The sequence below is a fragment of the Pocillopora verrucosa genome, chromosome 2 (assembly GCF_036669915.1).
Source record: "Pocillopora verrucosa isolate sample1 chromosome 2, ASM3666991v2, whole genome shotgun sequence".
Classification (NCBI taxonomy): domain Eukaryota; kingdom Metazoa; phylum Cnidaria; class Anthozoa; order Scleractinia; family Pocilloporidae; genus Pocillopora; species Pocillopora verrucosa.
In genome coordinates, this window is record NC_089313.1 from 6746009 (window position 1) to 6754233 (window position 8225).

An 8225-nucleotide genomic window follows, 5' to 3' on the forward strand; every position below is an offset into this window, starting at 1 on the left:
GTTTTCCCAGCCTCTTCTGAGCCTGCTCCTTTGGATGTTCAACAAGCCTCCGACCACAGGGTGTTCACCCGTTAGCTGAGCTCTGGCTGAGGGAACTCAAATGTCAATCTTGTAACATAATGGGCATGTTTTTGCCAATGCAATCAGATATATTTACAAATATATGGAAAAGTTGTGTCTTCAGAACAGGAATACAACTTGTAATTTGTGATGTATATGTGTACTTACATGCAAGTTGATTGACAGTTGGGCTAGCTCCCTGGTATCCATTCAAACACATACACCCTGTAATGTGTTGAAATTCTGAAAAAAAAATATTATATACAACTAGGTTGTCTGTGAAATTATCAGCAAGCATATTTGCTGCATATCATGTAATTCATTATTGATAGGTTGATCAGTAGAGACAATGTTTACATAAAATTCATACAAACAAAAAATGGTTTTGTAACTAATTAAAATGCACCAATTACATTATGGATTGTTGATTGCAGTGTTTAGAATTTTACCGTGTCTTGTGTCAGGTGGAGGACAATACAAAAAGGCTACTTAAAACAGGTTCGATTGTTGGTCACAATGTATTATTTGTTGGTTTCCAAGTAAAATTAGTTTGGGCATCTCATAACATATTAATTATTGGCCTAACTATCCTGTATTTCATTAATTCCTGTGGTTTGTATCCCTATAGTTCCAATTAGATATTCCGCAATCATCTTTTTATATATTCCCCATTCTATTGAATTTTTCTTCAAGTATCCTGTATCTCTATAATTTTTACCAAAACATTTTCTATCTGACAAAAACTTCATTGATTGACACTTGTCAATCAAAAACCCAGCTCCCTCTATTAAAACAAAAAGAAAAATTCTCACTCTAATTACTGGGCATTAGAATAGATCGTTGTCAAATATGTTTGCAGCTTTTGGGTTTTTATGGAATTTTGCATTTCTTTCTCAGTAAAACAAAGTAGCATTTTTTACACTATTGATACAGTATCAGCAGGCTTCTAAGCGGCTACTATCAGCTTTTAGATGTAGGAGACAAAGCTGGAAGTAGGATATGAAAAGCTAATAATGAAAATGCCATACTCATATCAGTCAATTTAATTGATGGCTTGTCAATCAAAAGAGACAGATAAACGACTGTGTTTTTAGACTTTTCGATTCATCCAATATTTGATAACTTTGAGGTCAACTATCTCTCCTCTTATAATCCATCATTTCATCTCTGAAAACCATTCAAAAAATCTTTGGGCACTGCTGTATTTTTGTCTTGGATGCCTTTTAAAATCTGCGACTATGACTTGAAGCTTCTATCAACTACACCTGTCACGCAATGCTGGTCCTAAGCGGTCACTTAGGCAAATAAATATATGTTATTTGCCGGCTGGGAGGTCCGTATGGTGAAAAACTGTGACTGAGGTCTTGGCCGAGGGCAGCATTTTCAATACCGAGGTCACAGTTTTTCACCATATGGACCGACCCTTAGCCGGTAAATAACATATTTATTGTTTTTAAACTTGACGAAATTCTTTCCGCAAGAACCCGAATAATTTATGTCTGTAAATACGGCAAGATATTCCATAAGCTGAACAATCTTTGAGTGAGTAAATGGTAGTTAAAATAGAGGTGATGCAAATTAGAAAGAGATGCCTCAGCGAAACATTTTCATTTCCGTAACGATAAAGGTGATTTAAAAGGCTTCCAAACAAACTTTGAAACATTATTTTTATAAGTATCTGTCACAATCTGACACCTGTCAATTAGAGAGTGCGCAAGAAAAAAAAAGTGTAGGAACATTTGAAAACCAACAGAACTAGTTTGGCAAGGACTGTCACGACAATGTTTTCTTCAAAATCAGTCAATGATCTAATGGAAAGTATTATTCACTCTCATCGACCATTCATTCATGTACGAAGATTTACCTCTGTTCATTATGTAGACAGCGAGGAAAGTAATTGCGATTAAATGCAATTTTTTTATTTTGAAGTTGTGAGAGTTTGCTCGTTTATTTGATGTAATGGCGTGTGTAACTCTGGTCTTTCCTTCACAAAAACTAAATTCGAACGGCACACTCCAACGAGACACAAGGGAATTTAATGCGGCCTTTTCTCAAAAAATTCCTTCAATTTCTGTTGAGCAAGTTATGGTACAAATGTCCAAATTGAACGGAATTGGAAAGACTCACCGGGAGCGTATATTTGTTGTAGAACTTAAATTAAAACTTCGCTTGCTCTTTCACTATGAACAAATTGCTCGAGAAAATTCAGATATTAAATGAATGAAAGTTCCATCGTTCAGTTTAACTGTAACCAAATACCTCACGTTTCAACTTTCTGGGTACTTTTTGTGACCGATTAAAATTAATTGCAGACGGTTTTTAGGCCGCTTGTCAACCAACGTAATGACACTATTGTTTTTACAAATTCATTCTGAAACCAATATTTTTCTGTCAACCAAAGTGATTTGATAGAGATAAAAAAGAGGATTCATAAGTTATTTATCAGCTTGAGGTAGTAACCGACATGATTGCTTAAAAATACTGCCCGGCCGGAAAACGAGGTTTATTTATGAAAAATGACGACGAAAGTTGGGATGTACTCGGCGACTCACGAAAGCATTACTGTGGCCCGTGGGCAGAGATAGGAAAATACTGACCAGGTAAAGAACCAATCAGATTGCAAGATTCGTTACCGTGCCCTCTAAAAAAACAATAAACCTATGTATGTTGTAGCTCGTTATACTTGATGTTTGATTAAGGAAGCTCATAAATGTGAACAACTTTCGAGATTTTTTTTCAAGGAATGGAAAATTTCACATTGAGAGAGAGGTGATGGGAAAATCGTAGTGTTTCTTTCTTCTGTCGTTTATTACTTTGGAGATTGCTAAAATCCGCAAATATGGCTTTTGTACGGCACAAACATTCATTAGTCTATGATTTGAACAGAGTCACCTGCTGAGTGTTGGTTCACATACAAGCTCCCTGTGCAACAACTTCGGCTCTTACAGCCGCGAAATTAAAAAACTACAATTCCATAGATAAAACTAAAATAGTCGCTTACCGCCATCGAACACTAACCTCCACACAGAGCTTCGCCTAAATAAACTGTACATCACGATGTACATCGTGACCCTAATAATTTTCGTTGTTCATGCTGTCTGCTAGATAAAAATCTCAGAATATTCTACAGATCTCTATCTATAATTGCTTACTTCGACCTTTTCTTTCAAGCATTCTATATGTCCATGTAAATCTACATCCTCATCAAGTGTTAACGACGTTGAACTGCGTGCTCAAAGAATGAGCCAGCAATATTTTGACCAGTGGACTTCCTACAAATTTACCTAGGTAGGTCATGTATGGGGAATTATTATCTATTCAATACATATTATGTCCTATAATTTTACATACATACAGCAATATCCATAATAACTCCCCATACATGACGTACTTACGCAAATTTCCTTTGATGAAAACATCCGAGGACATAGCTAGTTGTTTTCATGGGTAAATACAATAATTTTGAGAGAAAAGTGAGATGCAAAGGTCTGTATTTTTTTGTAGCCTATGGCAGCTGTACTATCTCTTGCAGTCTTCGTCTAAATTTTTCAAAGTCCCTTCTGATCTTGTGCCTTGTTCGGTCAGTTTCTGAAAATAGATCATCGGCATCAACCTCTTCGTCCTTATTCATACTTACAGAGGTGGATCTCTGCAATAAACCAGCTTTTGACAGGGCAGATAGTCGGCTGAAGTATCAAGCGATCTGCTGCTCTATTAACCAGTCTGTCCTATACAACATTTCTAGCCGGTGTCGTCTCGTAAACTCCAAATTTGGGAAGCCAGATTAGAGGCGGTTGACATCGTACTAGTTTCCTCTCCTGTCCGGCACACTTCTAGGAAATACTATTTTGCTTTTTGCGTTTTCCAAAGGGCCCATCCAAAGCGGTCCAACTGGCTAGTAAGGGGTTGTTCGTCAGAATTTTTGCCCGAGGTCCGACCTTGAACGTAGCCATCCCCTATAGATTGAAAAGCCTCCGTCTATTTCCTCTTGATCTCATCAAAGGTGGATATTTTTTTCAGCTTCAATTTGTGTCTCTGCCTATGTTAAGGTGCCTTTGGAAGGCAGTAAATATGACTATAACGTTTTGATACATCCTTCCTCTTGACAAGAATATCTCGCTCTCTTGCTCTGTCTGTGACTGATTGAGTAGTTCTCGCGATGGCCCGGGTTCAGAGATCTGTGCACGTTGCTGATAACCACCCGCTTCTACGATGAGTTTGCTGAAGGTTTCTAGAGTGAGGATTGAGGGCTTTTTAGACGCTCGCTCACTTATGTAGCATCACTATGAGGACGCAATACAATTGATACACATACACTACATAGGATCAATACCATCCGTTGGGCTGTTGCGGGAGGGAAAAATTTGTCAATTTTTTTTTTGCGTGCGAATCAAGGGAAGACAAAGTTTTTATAACATTTGACAAGAATTTCATGGTACTCAATAGGGTGGTTACCTCGCCGCTCGTTGGCAATTATCGTCGGCCAGAGTCAAGACTTGCCAACCGGTGACCTCGCCCTCGAGTAAATTAATTTTCCAAATGTAATTGCGTTCGACATTAGGAGAACGCAACCCATAGTCCTATGGTGCTCAGTTGGGATTCCTGTGTTACTCAAGGCTGATCTTATGTGGTACTCATTTTCGTCGTCCGTTTGCATTTTCAACGCCATCTTGAATAGTCTATCTCATTTTGTCCATGTCACATTCCGATGCGCAAATGGCAATCGCTCACCTTGTGCCGAGTAGTTTAACTGGAAGAAGAGTAAAAGCGGTAATTTTTCCCGTTTGAAGTAAGCTTAACCGTTTTTTCAGACTTTTATAGCTAACTTTTATCCATTATCCAAGCCTGAGGGAAGTTTGCGTCACTTCTGGAACATTAGGAAAACTATTTCAAACGAGTTGTGTTCTTTCGGGAACAATAAAGCATTTCACGCCGATTTTTCCTTGGTGGCCATGTCACAGCAAAGTCACAGGAGGCAAGTTGAGTGGCGGTTTTTGCGGGCGATAAAGTCTTGTTCAGCTCCTAACATCATCGGCCTCTTTACTGTACAATAATTTCCACTTAGCCTTCAACTCCTCTGCAGACGTTTCCCTCTGGTTTAAACTTATTTACCTCAAACCGCGTAATAGGTACCCAACCATTTGTTCCCTGTTTCGTATAAGACCTGCGTTAGCACGAAAACCAAAGAAAACCTTCAATCTCCACCACGAACGTACTTCATAATCAACGACTACGACTAGTAATAAATGTGGCGAGCGTGAGGAAATGCACATTTTCACTGCTGTGATCAAAGCACAATGATGTATCGTAATTAATACTTACGGTATCAAACCAGTGACTATGACAGGGTGAGCCTTAATTTTTCTGCGAGGTCGACGTGACTTTACATTAAAGGCGATTTTTTTTTGACGGAACAAACTAGTGAGTATCATTGCACCGACTGAGAAAGTAAAAACTTGTAATTATCTCCCATACAATTCGCCTGACAATAGCAGGCTTCATCCAGGAGTTTTACAAGTTGGGTGAAAAGCTTGCTTTAGTAAATAACTTGTCTCTTTTCGATTGAAGTAAGCAGAAGGAATTCGCCAGGTGCGCCTGCGGCGTTGTAAATGCGTAACATTTTTTGGACGTACGTACGGGAATATTTGACCTCTCAACACATTACATACTCGTCCATGTAACGTCTCCCTCACCTTTGTTTTCTCAATTTATGTTGTCGCAAACCCAGTTTTTGGGAGTCACAAAACATAAAACTTATCGGGACCCAGTTTCATATTCTAATTGCAATAAATTATAAATAACAAGGGTTCTTTGAAACAATCAGTAGTGGAAAGAAAGTTTTAGATCTGCTAACTGAGGGTGTAACAATATGTATGCAAACTCTCAGAAGAATCGGTTAAAAACCATCGCAGGAACAGCTTCTTACATTTTACCCATTTTGAAGCGATTTCCTTGGTGAAAACCAAGAAAAACCGGGGGGGGGGTGGTCTATCCTCCTTCCTTTGAGAGGTGTTCAAATTTCAACGAAGTAATGGGGGATTCGGAGAGAGCGGTTCGTAGAATGGAATTAGAATGAGAAATGTTGGCTTTTCTGTGTTTTAAACGTGTATTTTACCGCGCTTCATGAGACTGGACAGATGAAAGATATCAGGCGAGTTACTCATGCTGTGAAGATGGTGGATAGTTTATTCGAGAGTAAATGGAGTTCTGTGCGCTATAACATGATCATGGTTATCGTTCCTTCACGACGAGAGTGAGGGGAAAAATTTTGAATTAAATATTGCTTGAGGTGTTGATGAACTGCACCAAACATTTTGATTTGAGCGGTTCTTTAACGGCAAGCTGTGTTGCAAGATTCATGATTTGTTGAGTGTGCCGATCGTACTTTTCAGGATTGGTTTGATCGGTGCTATCCTCAGATGAATGTCTGATTAAAATTAACCATGGACGATTTTGTGTATGTTTTCGATGCCTGGAGAAAGTGATCTTGTGGAGTCGTTTGTGTTTGGCCAAGGACGAATTCAGATACCATCGTTAGCATGTTTATTTGATTTTCTTAGATGGAATGAATGATTTACGGAAATGTTGTGGTTCAATTTTATCCTTAGTTCAAATTTAATTTTCCTTTGTTTCAAATTCATTATCAAACATTACAATACCCAAAAACAAAAGGAAACGAAATTTGAACCAAGAATAAAATTGAACCACAACAGAGATAAGTTAATATGATGTGATCTACAAACGTAGAAAAATTAATCAAGCCGAAGGAACACTTTTGGTCCCGGCCCGCATTTTCGTCTACAAAATAAACACATACCGCTTAAAAAGATGATAAGACGGACCGCGTGCAAAGCTGTCAATTGTTTCTCGAATGTTGCGCGTGTTAAATATTCATGTGACATCTCCTCAACATCTACATCTACTTTTATTACTTTGGTAAACTGAAATCTGTACAGACATCACATCAACTAACTCGTGCTCAAAGTGAGAAGACTATATGAAGGCTTGAAATTATATTATGATCGATTTTCATCAAGAAATGGACCAGGAATATTCCACAATAGTGCAAATAATCGTGAAAGCTGATCGCGGAAAAGCCATTACGTGACGCTCGGTAAGTTGTAAGTTGACATGTTATCACATACCAGACGAAAAAAAACTCTTTAGATTCTCAGTCTGCATTTTGTCCCAGTCTACATTTTGTATCCGGTCTGCAGTGTGCAGTCTGCATTTTGTACTAACAAGTATCCGTGACACCATTACAGTTTATTTTTGGTTACAGTTATTCACACTTCATACACACTCTACCACATAATTCCTGTGTGTGAGTTAATTCGACATTTTAGTTCTTTTCCGCGTTAATACTCCTCTTTCCTTTTGTAAGAATGTAGACATCACTGACAATGTTTCAAGTAATCCACCCACCCCCCAAATAACTCTTGCATGCATAGCATGCCAATGTTTTATAGCTGATGAGGATGATTGGTGAGATGTGAAACCACAAAGGTTTAACGAAGCCGCTTTGTAATAAATTCATATTTCTTCGGTTGCGATTTTTGCATAACATTACTTGACTTGATAGGCACAGGACGATATTAATAAAACAGCATTCATTTTAACACTTTTCCTTTTGCGAATCCTTTCTTTACCCCAGGTAAAAAGTGTTTACGGCCGGCACGACTCCTGCCAAGCGTTGAGTTAATACGAACGAATTTCTCAGAAGTTGCCCGTATGTTAACAAAAACAGAGCCGTGGTTGACAAAGATCCTTCAAGATGCTACATCAAATCATTCCTCAAATATTGAAGGTTTTATTAACTAAAATTTACAAAAGGCTTTGAAAAAAGAACCAAACCAGATTTTAGTGGTTCGTTTTATACCTAAACTACTGTTTTAACTTTACTGATTTCGCTTTTTCTTTAAAGCCTTACCTACGTCAACATTGTTTCGTGCTTATTATTTCACAAATACAAACAACAACATTCTGAGTACATAACCAATGTATCCTTTTGAGAATATTGGAACAGAAAGCACAAAAAATTGAAATAGATCTCCCTTAATTTGGGATAACTCTTTTTTCAGTTTTAATGAAATACCGGATAAAGTATTTTCCTTACTTGTTTCTATTTAATTTATCCATCTAAAAGTCTTTTAGCTCTGTTTCCT

General features: G+C 37.9%; 1 protein-coding gene across 17 annotated transcripts in view; it reads right to left on the reverse strand.

Annotated features, from left to right (window-relative positions):
- Nucleotides 1-3290, reverse strand: part of LOC131793310 (tetratricopeptide repeat protein 28-like) — a 29829-nt gene extending 26539 nt beyond the window's left edge. For 15 of the 17 annotated variants that reach the window (XR_010716792.1, XR_010716791.1, XM_066162896.1 and 12 more), the window contains exons 1-2: nt 3213-3290; nt 229-303 (exon numbers count right to left, since the gene is read on the reverse strand). The gene's annotated coding sequence lies outside the window, so the exon portion shown is untranslated. Of the gene's footprint in view, nt 1-228; nt 304-3078 lie in introns of all 17 variants that reach the window. The other 2 variants (XM_066162893.1, XM_066162895.1) reach the window with 1 other exon arrangement.
- Nucleotides 3291-8225: the final 4935 nt, after the last annotated feature.